Below are 14,586 nucleotides of genomic sequence, written 5' to 3'. Positions count from 1 at the left end.
CCTATTTTTACTCATGGAATTCTCTTGTTTCAGCATTACTCATGGAGTAAACCAGGGTGGTACATGCCTATATAAGTCAACCAGATAAAAAGAGCAGCAAGCGGACTTTGGCCACCTACAAAGCATGGGTGCCACCTGCAGAGGGCAGTAATTACTCAGCTCCAGCCAATTGCCAAGGTACAGACATCTGGGCCTGGTGTTAGCCAGATGGTATGATATTTCAAAGAGAAGCCAGAAATGTATGTGAAGTCTCCTATTTTTAGCTGATTTCAGTGAATTAATTTTTTTTTAATGTGTCTGGACTACAGGATAAAGTGAAAACTGTCTGGCATATAGCAAGGCCCTCTGTGATCTGGTATACCTCCTCAAACAGCCTTTTACAGTGCCGTCAAAAAAATGTACTCTTCAGTTAGCCGGTGCCATTTGTTGAATTGGATAGTTCCAAGCAGTTTTGTGTTTCCTTGAGTCCCTCCTCCCCTCCTAGCTGCCTGCCAACCGTCTGTGTATACCGTCTGTGTATTCTTTATACTTCGAAGGGACAATTCCTCCTCAGTCTTTTGAATATCCCACTCCCTAAAGTGTGCTGTTTCTGTAGCCTTTAGCATTCCACTTGCAATCCTGTAATTGCAATGATATGTTTGCATTTCTGTCTCCCCAGGGCATTGTGAGCTCTGTGGGAGGAGAAGCTGGCTCTTCCTCTTCTTTGTATCTCCAGCTTTGACACAGTGGCTGACACGTTAGAGGTACTCCGTACTCCGTGGGAACGGAGAAGATGAACTGTTGAAAGGAATCACGTAAATATTTCCTCAGCCCTGTTTAGAAAATATGGTTTTAATGGACACATCTGAAGAGAACATTGGACCTCCTCTATCTTTGTGTTAATGAATCCTGTTGGCAGGCAGAAGGCACAGCGATGATCTGAGCAGGTGGAAGGTTGTTAAGTGGGCAGCAGAAAAGGCGAGAGGGAACCAGCACAGTGGCAGCATTGTCAGGAAGCAGTGACAACTCTGAAGACTCCAGAAACAAAAGAAAGAGGCTGGAATTGTTCATTAGTACCTAGCAGCTTGGAAGGAAAGGAGTCCCAGGCGGTGAAAGTCAGACCCTTAAGGGGCGGATTTGGTAGAGCTGGTGTTGGAGCCTCTGAGCTGGCAGACGGTTGGGACCTGGCACCTGGCACCTGGCACCTAGATCTCTGAGGAGAAGGGTCCCAGACTGGAGCTGGTACATATGAGGAGGGGCATAAAGAGACCTGGTTTTGTGAGATTTAGAGCAATTCCAATCTGGATTCTACTGTTGCTTCTGCAAAACACTGTTACTGTGGAGGGAAGAGAGGATGAGATGATGCCCCCCGGATGGGAGGGGAGGGGAAGGAGTGGCTCCATGTGCTGCCTGTTGTTGACAGAGCCAAACATGAGGTCAGCTGGCAAAGGACAAGCAGGGTTTGCAAAATGCCAGCTGCAATGTCCAATGCCTGGATACCGAGGAAGGAGTTTAATGCTAAGATAAAATGATGGGCAGAAAGTCTTGAGTAGATCATAGAAAAGACTGAGATGAAAAAAAAGTGAGCAACGTATACTAAGTAACAACTATGCATGACACAGCTAAAATTACTCCTGTGGTTTTTGGTCTAGACTTTACCTACATCTCCTTATATATCAGATTGAAACTTATTTCAAGCCCATTTCAAAATTGGGCACTTCCATAAAACTTTTTTTTAGGACTGTTAGAAAAAAAATGTAATTTTACCTGCTCCAAATTCTATTGTACTTTTTAAATTTTGTTATATTATAAAAAACTTCTTTATACTACCACTTCCTTTGGGTCTTGGGATCTTCAGAAAGAAGCAGAATAATATGTACAGTTGGATTCAGTTATGCATTGGGCACAATCAGGCTGAATATCACATAATCCACCATAATCACAGGCTAGACCTATCATGGTATCGGAATGATTCTCCAGAGAATTAAGCTGAGTGAAGAAAAATCAAATCCAAAAAGGTCCATACTCTATGATTCCACCTGTATACCAGTTTTTTTATTCTGATTATAAAAGCAATTTTCTTTTCTTGTAGCAAATTTAGAAAATACACATGAATAAAAAAAAAAGAAAGAAAACAATCCAAAATCTATCCAGAAATAATTCTACTTTCTTTTTAATATTTATTTTTCATTTATTGGGGTGACATGATTTCAAATGTCGCACTCAGTCTAACACCCTCCACACACTGTATCGTGGCTCCGACCACGCCCCATGCCAAGTCTCTTTCCACCCCATTGCCCCCTGTCTTCCCTCCCCACTACCTCCCCCCTACTTTGCCTCTGGCTGTTGCTACCCTGTTATCTGTATATATGTGTTATGTATATGTGAATTTGCTCATATACCGTTTTTGAAAAAACTAGAAAAATGGTGAACCGAGGAATAGCTGCTCTAAATTAAGGAGGAGGCGGAGAGAAAGAAAATGGGCGTGGCTGTAGGAAGGCAGTATGGGAAATTCTTGTGGTGATGGAAGTGTCCTCTATCCTAACTGTATCAATGTCACTGTTCTGGTTGTGGTATTGTACTTGTAGTTTTGCAAGATGTTACCATGGGGAGAATGGGTAAAGCATACATAGAAACTCTCTGTAGTGTTCTTTACAAGTGCCTTTATCTCTCACGCTAAAAAAGTTTAAGTAAGAAAAAAGCTTCCTCAGCGCTTCTGATAGGAAGACAAGGTGAAGGATCACTGCAAATTTAACACGGTCCATACCAGTCCCTACTGTCCCCTCAGCCCCGGAGCAGGGAGAGCTATCAGTGGTCATTTAGGATCAAGCTTACATTCAAATTATCAGCAAGTAAAATGGTCACCTGTCCCCTTTCTCTGAAATGCGTTTTCCACCTAATCTTTGGAAGGATCTGGTTTTGTAAACTCTGGTCTGGCTGTGTGAGATTACAGTGCGGGTAAATGGAGAGTTGAGATGCTGCCATGTTCCTTTGAAGCAGAGGGGAAGCGCTTGGAAAAGACGGGTGGCCCTGAAGGACACAGAGTGAAGAGCATAGAACAGACTAAGAATAATAATAATAATAAAACACGAATGTTAAGACAAGGAAAGAATGAAAACATGCCACTTGAAAATTTTCTAGGCGTAGTCATCAGGGAATTCATTTGCGTGTTGCAATGGCATATTTATAGTATTTGGAAAGAGTATCATGAATATTAACTCTGAATCAGAATAAAGAAACAGGTAGATAGATGATAAATGCATCGATACATAGATACATACACAGATGGCTATGGAGAAATGTAGTTATGCAATAGATAACCAATGAGCTACTATTCTTCCACCTTAGTTGGGTAAAGGCCTTTTATGATGGCAGGTCACACACTGTTTGGGCTGTGACTTTTAAGCAGAGTGGGCTGAAGGGACCCACTACTTGCTAGAGTCAAGGGACTTAACCTTTTTAACTTTCAAATTCTTTATCTTTAAAACTGGAATAGTACTAGGGTCAAAGGGAATTTGTGACGATTGAATGAAACAATGTATATATAAATACCATTTAGCACAGTGTCTGGAATCTAATAAGGACTCAGTAAGCAAATTATATTTTAGCTCTCAATAGTTCATTTTATTTTTCTTAGCTATGGAGCAAGGATCAGAGAATGGGCCAGAGGCGCTGCTGCAATAGCACCTGTCAGGCCCTGGCTTTCTAGTGGGCAACAGGCAGCGGCATGTAGAAAGTGTCCAGATCGCGATGAGAACCAAGGGGTAGCTTGCCTTTGCAGCAGGTAGCAGTGAGGAGAGGAAACAGATACCAACCGCCTACCAAATAGCAGGTCCTTCATAACTGTATTTCATTTAAATATTATAAATTTCCCTATACTGAACATTCTTCTTATTATTACTTTATGGATAAAGACACTGAGGATGAGGGTGCTACCCCAGCACTGTTATGTCTATAGGTGACAGGCATCTGGTTTTGGATTGAGACTTCTCTTATTTCAAAACCCAGACTCTTGATGATGCCAAACCTGGGTCTTCAGGAGCAAGGTGGATGCTTCCTGCCAAAAATTGGGCACTTCCATAAAACTTTTTTTTAGGACTGTTAGAAAAAAAATGTAATTTTACCTGCTCCAAATTCTATTGTACTTTTTACAATAGGCCTGGGTGTGCTTTATCACACAGGTGTTGGCGAAGACAGAGAGGTAGGAGCGAGGTTCTTACACAACTACAAGTCTGAAAGAATGACCCTTGCACCAGAAACACCGCCAAGATGATGACTCAGCACTTTGCACATTGGGAGAAGTGGCATTTGACGTTTGATGTATTCTTTCTGGAAAGTATTAACAAGCTCGGTGATCTGTTTATTGAAGACTTGAGTAGTAGTGTAGCACAGAAGAAGGACAAGCTAGTTAGTACCTACTCTATGTTCTCTTAGCATTCTGTGTATAATATTGATAAAATGTATATCTCAGTGTATAGTAATTACCTGTTTACTGACCTGTCTCTTTAGTTTTGACTTTGAGTTTTCCTAAGACAGAAATTGGGGCTTATTCCTCTCCTAACTGCTAGTATGTGAGTCACTTTGTCACACATAAGAAACCAATGACTGGTAAACACGTGGTCAAACCACTATAAGGTTGACAGATAAATCTTATTAAATAACACTATGGAAATGCTTTATGAACTTCAGATGGCTATTATTCAGAGGTCAGCAAACTACAGTCAAATCAGACCCACTGCCTACTTTTATAGTTTTATTAGAATACTGGCTAACTTGCTCATTTGTTTACATAATGGCCATAGTTATTTTCACATAACAGTAGGAAAGTTGAGTAGTAGCTAAAGAGACAATATAGACTACAAAATTGAAATTATTTACTATGTGGTTCTTTATATAAAAAGTCTGTCCACCCCTGTATTAGAAGCTGGTTCTATAGGGGCAAGCATTTTGGTAGTCTTCTTGGATGCTGAAGAAGGGAGAAACTGGGATTATGGATTATCTATAATAGCTTGACTAAAAGGCAATGATAACTTCTTTCCATCAGACCTGAATGAAAATGAAGGTTTCTAATTCCTTTAACAAATATTTATTTAGTGCCTACAGAGTTCTAATTGCCATTCCAGGCATTCAACACATTTATTCAATAAATGTTAATTGAGTACCTACTATGTTGAAGCACCATTTCAACTCTCTTGAAGCTTATGTTCATTCTAGTGAAGAACGAACAAATTGAAGAAAAATGACCAAAATTAGGCAACAGATTGGACATAGGTGTTGCAGAACTGGAAGCATCATATATGTATTTCTATTATATTATAGCATGTACGATATCCAGCTATATTGTATCACATGTGCTTCCGTCTTTGTCTCCTCTTTGGTTGTTAGGTCCCTGAGGTCAGTTAGGCTGCATATCTGTCTAATAATTCTAAACTTGGGACAATGCCCAGCAAGGAAAGATTTATTGAATTAACTAAATGTTTGGAAAACTGGAGAGTTGATCTTAGAAGGGAAGACTCTGAAGTGCATGTTGTTTGAGGCAGGAATGTAATACACCCAAATTGGGATGCAGTGTGTAGAAGTACAGATAGGGAAGAGAAAGGAAAGACTCAGATCAAGAGGTAGAAAGAGCCCATATTTTCTGATTCCAAGATCAGCACTCCGTCTTCATCCTGCATGAACTCAATGAACAGCAGTCAGCATACATGGTTGCTTCTGAATGAATGGGAAGCCATTTTGAATTCTCATTAGCTATTAAGAGACACAACCATTAAAGTTGCATTATTTAGAGAATGAGAATGTGGGAGTTAAGAGGTGTTGGCTACCACTTCCCACATCTTGCCCCTGTCCTTACAGTCCAGTCCATTGGCCTTCAGGATTTATCCACGAATGTCTTGAGTAGCTGTCCATTGCCTTTGATAATTAAAAAAAACCCTCACAATTGTCAGTGAGAAATATTATTATTCACAAATCGTATGCACGTCAACACTAAAACCAACATTATGACAACACACAACTTGTTAAAGCTAAAATACGCTTTTTCTCAGTCAAGTTTTACTGAATATCAATAGGGTAATGACTAGAGCAGTTTTTTGCCAATTAACATACATTTCTTCTGTTGGAATTCAAACCATTTTTTCTTAATTAATCCTGACCTTTCATCCTGCATTTTATAAGCTTCTTAAGAAGTTAGAGATAAATAATTCAGCCCACATATTTTCTGAAAAGAGACAAGCTGTTTTATTTTATCCTCAGAGAATAAATTAGATAGCTATTCCGATTAAGCTCATGGAAAATTGGATAAACAAATGCAAAAACCATATATCTTTGGTACGAAGCAGGTAGATAGGGCTTTCTGCTGCTGGAGGAAGCCAAGAAGATTTGTAGAGATTTTGGAGAAATGCAGTGCTTATACGAGGTATTTTTCTGTTTTCTATTAGTTGAAGAGTTCACCTAGCTTTTAGGATTCGTCGACTTTAAAGTCCATGTTGTTGCAATTTAAATCACACCCATATTCTTCCATATTTCTCTGGTGTTACTTTTATCAAGGGAATATAATTGGTATGTGTCATCCAATCTTTTGAATATTTTCAACGTATCACAAAAATGCCTATCTTCTCCCCCATTATGACAGCAGGTGCTTTAACTGTGCTGTCCCAATTTTTTAGAGACTAGTGCTAAAAACATAAAGCTCTCTTCCCATCATGCCTGCACATTTAAATAATTCAGTTTCCTATTGCCACTGAATGATACCTCACCTTTTCAGTCTTCTCCCATGTTATCGCCCTCTATTTATTCTGTCTTCAAGGAAATGTGTAAACTTCCTGCTATTTGTCAAAATATTAGCTTCCCTAACGCTATTCCCTCTGTCATAAGTGTCTTCTACCATGTCACAACTTCTCACTATTTCCCTACCTTCACAAACATCCCCTTGGTCAAACATAACCCATTCAACAAAGTCTAGCATTTTGAGAGAAATTTGTATAATCCCTTCAGTCAGAAGTGTTCCCTTCTACCCCTGTGCATAAGTTTCTTATGGCACTTAACCTACACTCCTCTGCTTCATAAATTTCTATGCTATACAATCTATATTCACCTAATAACCTAAAAGCCTTTTCAGGGATCTGACTATGTTTCCCCAATGGTTAGCAAAGTACCTGTTACATTAGATGAGTTTAATAAAACTTTGTCCAATGATTAACAGACTCTCGACATATTGAATATATTAGGGGAAAGCTTGCTAGAAATGAAATAAGCATTTTATATAGCTAAGAGTGAATTCTTTAACATTTTACATAAATCTTGGTCAAGAAAATCACTTTAAATTATATTTTTAATGAAAATAATACTCCTCTAATAAAGTAAGGGGAATAAAGCTATGGACAGTTTTCTCATATAATTTTTAGTAAAATAATATAAAATGTCATGAGTTAAAGATGGTTAAAAATAATTAAATTCACTTTGGTAACTAGATTTTTTTTCTTCTTCTTCTTTTTCTTCTTCTTTTCCAAGTGAGTGGAGGGGAGATAGAGAAACAGACTCCTGCATGCTCCTGGACTGGGATCCACCCAGCAACCCCCCATCTGGGGCCAATGCTCTGCCCCTCTGGGGCCATGCTCTCAGCCATGCTATTTTTAGCACGTGAGGCAGAGGGTCCATGGAGTCATCCTCAGTGTCCTGGTGATGTGCTTGAACCAATCAAGGCATGGTTGAGAGAGAGAGAGAGAGAGAGAGAGAGAGAGAGAGAGAGGAAGAGGGACTGGGAGGGATAAAGAAGCAGATGGTCACTTCTCCTGTGTGTCCTGAACGGGAATTGAACCTGGGACATCCACATGCTGGGCCGATGCTCCACCACTGAGCCAACTGGCCAGTGTCTAACTAGATTTCATACATGACTTGCTCAAGACTGCATGTGTCAGGGGTTGACTAAGGATTAGAACCTTGACCTTTCAGCTGCTTGTTTAATTTCTAAGAACCAATACTAAACCATCTTGTCAAAGAAATATATTTTGATTTCTAAATCTGGGAAGGAATAAAAACATAGAAGGCCTATAAACTGGTTTTATAGAAAAAATAATATATTTGTTCATGTACTAAAATTTATGTTCCCACATTAAATTCTTTACTGACTGTATTTCTTCAGTAAACTCATAATCTGAAGGTTGCAGCCCATTTCAAATGGTACACAATTCATTTGGTCAAATTCATGTATTTTATATTTTATTATTATTGCATTTTATTACTCAACAATTAGATTACATATGTTTTTATTCTCTTAGGTTTTCTTGTGATTTTGTTTGATCCAACCATGTTTGTCAGCTTTTGCTAACAATATGATTTAAGAATATGTTCATGTCTTTTTCTATATTTAATAAGACAGAAGAATTCATTTTTTTAAAGTTTTAAATGTTCTCTTATACTTGTTTTGACATTTGATGAAAATAATTCTATTAAGATTTTAAAAACAGTATCTTGCTTCACATTTTTCAGAACCTATCATGATAATATTATAGTTTAGATATTTTTTGCTACTTGCTCAAAATTCTTTAATGGAAAAAAAGACTTAAAATAGATTTTTATTTGACATTTAGCTTAGAAAACAATGTCAGAGCCTGTGATCTGGAAACTGTTTAAAAACCTGAGCTTCGTTTTGATTTCTAATCCTGTGTTCACGTATCAATTGATGATGTGATTGTCTCTGGCTGATCTATTACAGACTTTAAAATTAAGGATTCTTTTCTCTAAAATCCACCTATACCATTAAATCATCACAGTCTCAGCTCAAGAGGGTATTTGGTGACCTCTGGATCACAGAAATTGGCATATGCCAGAGCAATGAAAATGTTTTAATAGAAGACAGGCACTGAGCTAATTCATCTTGACCTTTTATTACAACAGCAAGTGTGACAGCCACAGTAGCAAAGATTGTTTTTGTTTACTGCCTTGTCAGCTCAAGGTGATTGACAGAGAGTTTCATGGATGTTAATTTCTATTTTACCCTTTGCTTAAGGCTGACCCATCATGGTTGATGCTGATTTCAAAACTGTACTTCCTTTTGAGAACCAGTGTCCTAAAATCATCATAAAGACAGAATCTAGATGATTAACCTAGCAAAAAATGTTGAGTGAACCAAATGAAACAGACCTCATTTTTCCCCAATTACGGTTAACATGATCTATTTCATTTGGTTCACTCAACATTTTTTGCTAGGATAATCATCTGGCTTCTGTCTTTATGATGATTTTAGGACACTGGTTCTCAAAATAAGAGTACTGCCCCTTAGGGGGTGACCTGGTACTTTCTGGAAAACTCTGGGTTATTACAATAATTGCGAAGTTCCACTAACATTGAGCAGGTAGGGACCAGGAATGCTAGAACCCCTTTAGTTCAAGAAATATTGAATATAATTAAATTTTTTCACATTCTGTGTGACTTTCAAATGTCTTAATGGCTGCTCATGTATATCAAAAATATTTTAATAACTATCTGAGCCCAGAACCCATCTCATTTGGACATAACAAATCCAGATCTTCTGGCTGTTATTTTTTATATGTACATTGCATTTTTCAGATAATCGATACTTTATGAAAATCAAGAGAACAATATGCCTTATATTTTTGAAAAGTTATAACAAAAATTATTTGCTTTTGTTGAAAATATTTTATAGAGACAAAGTATTTTTGAAATTAAGATCAATAGTACCCAGAGCTTTACTGGTCTTCATTTGTAGCTGACATCTGAAGGGCCATCTTCTGTATAGGTGCAAGTATCAACTATTTTATTAAATCTTCTAGTATAGCCATATCCAAGCATTTAGACATAGAAATACGTGTTATTCAATTTTAATTTAGTTTTCTCTTCTTTCTCCTTTATGTTATGGTTATATTGCTAGGTGTTTATATTAAATAGTATCTTAGGAATCTTATTCTAGGACAATAGAGGTGGTATTAATGGAAAATGTTCTTTTTTTTTTTTTTTACAGAGACAGAGAGAGAGAGGGATAGATAGGGACAGACAGACAGGAATGGAGAGAGATGAGAAGCATCATCAATCATTAGTTTTTCATTGTGACACCTTAGTTGTGCTTTCTCATATGTGCCTTGACCGTGGGGCTACAGCAGACCGAGTAACCCCTTGCTCAAGCCAGCAACCTTGGGTCCAAGCTGGTGAGCTTTGCTCAAAGCAGATGAGCCCACGCTCAAGCTGGTGACCTTGGGGTCTTGAACCTGGGTCCTCTGCATCCCAGTCTGATGCTCTATCCACTGCACCACCGCCTGGTCAGACAAGGAAAATGTTCTTAAAGAAGAAACTGAACATCAGTAGATTTAGAGTCACTCCTCTAAGTCAGAGTGGACACACCTTGACAGAAATGAGAACAATGTGAAAGGATTTTAAGGTTTTTCCTTTTTGGTTATGATTCACACTAATGCTCCAAGCTGAAAAATACCTCATGTACTATGAAAAGAAACTATATCGTGTGATTGAATTCAATTATATTTCTGGTTCATGGAGGTCTATACTTAATTTAGGTATTCTAAACTCAAATTCAGATGCACAAGATAAACTGTGTTCTCTATGTACTTTGGTTGAACCAACAGCTTAATTCAAAATTGTTTTAATTGGAGTGTCTTTTTTGTTGTTGTTTTGTTTTGTTTTCAGTGAGAGGAGGGGAGACAAAGAGATACAGCCTCCCACATGTGCCCCAACCCAGTCTACTTGGCAAGCCCACTAGGGGGCAATGCTCTGCCCACCTGGGGCATTGCTCAGATCAAGCTCTTCTTAGTGCTTGAGGTGAAGGCTCCATGGAGCCATCCTCAGTGCCCAGGGCCAACTCGCTCCAATTGAGCCAGCCATGGCTGCAGGATGGGAAGAGAGAGAGAGAGACAGAGACAGAGAGAGAGTAGTGAGAGGGGAGGGATGGGGTGGAGAAGCAGATGGGCACTTTTTCTGTGTGCCCTGACTGGCAATTGAACTGGAACGTCCACATGCTAGCCAACACTCTACCACTGAGCCAACTAGCCAGGGCTTCGAGTGTCTTTAGATGAGATTACACCAGGGGTAGTCAACCTTTTTATACCTACCGCCCACTTTTGTGTCTCTGTTAGTAGTAAAATTTTCTAACTGCCCACCGGTTCCACAGTAATGGTAATTTATAAAGTAGGGAAGTATCTTTACTTTATAAAATTTATAAAGCAGAGTTATAGCAAGTTAAAGCATATAATAATAATTACTTACCAAGTACTTTATGTTAGATTTTTGCTAAGTTTGGCAGAATAAATCTTTATAAAACAACTTACTATAGTTAAATCTATCTTTTTATTTATACTTTGGTTGCTCCACTACCACCCACCATGAAAGCTGGAATGCCCCCTAGTGGGCGGTAGGGACCAGGTTGACTATCACTGGGTTACACTAACCCTGATGGCATGTAACAGAGGAACAAAGTGGCAGCTCACTTGCATAGAAACATGACTTGTACAAAATTGAGTTGAACTGCAAAGATAAAAATAAAAACAAAAATAAAAATAAGAATGGAAGGTGGCAGGAGAGTGGGCAGTGGCCAGTATTTAGAAATTAGGAGACTCTGTGTAAAACATCCTGACTTCCGGTGGAGCTGGTACCACTAAATCTTTATGTCCCAGTGGCCACAATAATCTTGGTCTAGGTATTGGTTGTTACCATTAAGACAGGCAACAACACTCCTGGGGGTTCAAGTCTTTATTGTCTCCCTCATTTGACCTGATTCATTGACTTTTATTACCTGCCAGAACCCTATGGTATGACCTCAGGCATAACTGGATGTAATACCACACATATGAAGAAAAATAAAATATCCAGAGTTATTGGAAATGTGTAGAATGCTGTGAAATATCAGGTCCTGTTTTATTATAAGGGTCTAAGTTAATTATGAAAGTAAATAACATTATCACGGGGGAGTAACAATATCAAGAGCAACATAGGGTTTAGAGCCAGGGTCTTGTATAATCTGTTGTACACCTGTACCTATGTAGAGCTGTATATAAATCATACTTCTTTTCTGAACCCCTTTGAACATGAGATAATAAAACCTACTGTGATTGTACAATGTTATGCTCTATCCATCTCTCTTAGGATTTTTTTTTAAATACTATTTTGATACATCCCTCCCTCCCCACTCCCAGCTTCTGTGTGTTTTGGCTTTCAACAGCAAACAAAGGACTGCCCTAGGCTACTGACACCCCTTGGGCTACTGAAACCTTTATTTATTTATTTATTTTATCTGCAGATGGGAGGAGACAGTCATTTGGAACATTACATTCCCTTTGGAGATGCTTAGGAAACGTCGGAAGCTCAGCCTACTTATTTTAGGTCAGTAGACTACTGGGGCATAATTTATACTCTAACATTTTCACACAGATGAGATTAATGCTACACTCTCCTTGTTTATCTGACATTGTTCTCTTGGCTAGGTTTCCTTCACTCCGTTGGGATCTTTTCCTTAACTATATCTTTTGTTAATGACGTATCATTTCAATGTCTGATTCTAGGGAAGAAACCCCAACTAAAACACCTACTGACCAACCTCATAGTACTAGTATGAAATATAATGTGATCTGCAAAAGTGAAATTTTGAAATATTACTATAAAATGCTTTTTTTTTTTTTTTTGTATTTTTCTGAAGTGAGAAGCAGGAAGGTAGAGAAACAGACTCCTGCATGCACTCCAACTGGGATCCACCTGGCAAGCCCACTAGGGGGCGATGCTCACTCATCTGGGTTCCTTGCTTTATTACAACTGGAGCCATTTTTTAGCACCCTAGGTGGAGGCCACAGAGCCATCCTCAGGACCCGGGGTCAACTCACTCTAATGGAGCCATGGCTGCAGGAAGGGAGGGGAAGAGAGAGAGAGAAGTGAAAGGGGGAGGCATGGAGAAGCAGACTGTTGCCTCTCTTGTGTGCCCTGGCCAGGAATCAAACCGGGACTTCCACACTCTGGGTCGATGCTCTGCCACTGAGCTTTGCCCTGGCTGGTCCGCTCAGTGGTAGAGCATCGACCCGACATATGGGAGTCCCGGTTCGATTCCTGGCTTTGCCCTGGCTAGTCGGCTCAGTGGTAGAGTGTCACTTCTCTCTCTCTCTTCTCCTCCCTTTCTGCAGCTCCATTAGAGTGAGTTGGCCCCAGGCCCTGAGGATGGCTCTGTGGCCTCCACCTAGGGTGCTAAAAAATGGCTCCAGTTGTAATGAAGCAAGAAACCCAGATGGGCAGAGCATCGCCCCCTAGTGGGCTTGCCAGGTGGATCCCAGTTGGAGTGCATGCGGGAGTTTGTTTCTGCCTCCCCTCCTCTCACTAAATACATTTTTTTAAAAAGAAATTTTTTGAAAGTTCAAGACAGAATAATAATCTTTCTCATAACTTGATAGAAGATATCATAAGAAGTATCATTGAACAATTGGTCTACACTTTTTACATCTTTTACATAATGAAAATGTCAGAGACTCAGCAGAAGTCAAGAAGTGCTGTTTTGATGACAACTACATCACTTCTGTAACCAATTCTATTTGACCCCATGACAACAACCATGTGAAGGGCAGAACATTATTGTTTTCTTTCTGCTCTAGTTTTTGAAACTCAAATTTTATATTCTTTTTTTCTTTTTTTTTTTTGGAGTAAAACAGACTCTTCACTCTTTACGAGGTTTTTCCTGAGTTGCAAAAATTCTCTTTTTTTATTTTTTCTTGTATTACCATGTTTTTCTCTATTCTCCCATTCGATCTTGACTGCCACAGTAAGCCAGGATGGGTGAGGACACTTTTCTTCTTGCATCTGTAGGGGAAACATGAGCATCAGCACCAGTCTGACAAATAGATGTACTCTGTAATTTTGATCATGTATGCTCCATCCCAGTCCAGGTTGTCCTCGGGTTATGACCATCTCGACATATGATATTTCAACTTTATGACACTCACTCCCATAAAAACTTTATCAAATTGAGATGTGAGCATCTCGGCTTACACTGTTAGCGTCATACTTATAGACTACATGGGCGAACTAGCTTGTTTGTGTGGCAGAAGAATATACAGTATTATGTTTCTGTAGCTTAGTTGTGTTTTTATAATCTAGATTATGATTTTACAACTGTGTTAGGATAGGTAATGACTTAGTCCAGAGTGTGTTTCAACTTACACCAAAATTCGGATTACATCACTGTCGTAGCAACCAAACTGTGTTATAACCCAAGGACTCCCTGTATTGGCTTTTTTTTTTTTTTGTACTTTTCTGAAGCTGGAAACGGGGAGAGACAGTCAGACAGACTCCCGCATGCGCCTGACCGGGATCCACCCAGCACGCCCACCAGGGGGCGACGCTCTGCCCACCAGGGGGTGATGCTCTGCCCCTCCGGGGCGTTGCTCTGTTGCGACCAGAGCCACTCCAGCGCCTGGGGCAGAGGCCAAGGAGCCATCCCCAGCGCCCGGGCCATCTTTGCTCCAATGGAGCCTTGCTGCGGGAGGGGAAGAGAGAGACAGAGAGGAAGGAGAGGGGGAGGGGTGGAGAAGCAGATGGGCACTTCTTCTGTGTGCCCTGGCCAGGAATCGAACCCGGGACCTCTACACGCCAGGCCGACGCTCTACC

The sequence above is a fragment of the Saccopteryx bilineata genome, chromosome 2 (assembly GCF_036850765.1).
Source record: "Saccopteryx bilineata isolate mSacBil1 chromosome 2, mSacBil1_pri_phased_curated, whole genome shotgun sequence".
NCBI lineage: Eukaryota > Metazoa > Chordata > Mammalia > Chiroptera > Emballonuridae > Saccopteryx > Saccopteryx bilineata.
This window is presented reverse-complemented; position numbering follows the sequence as displayed.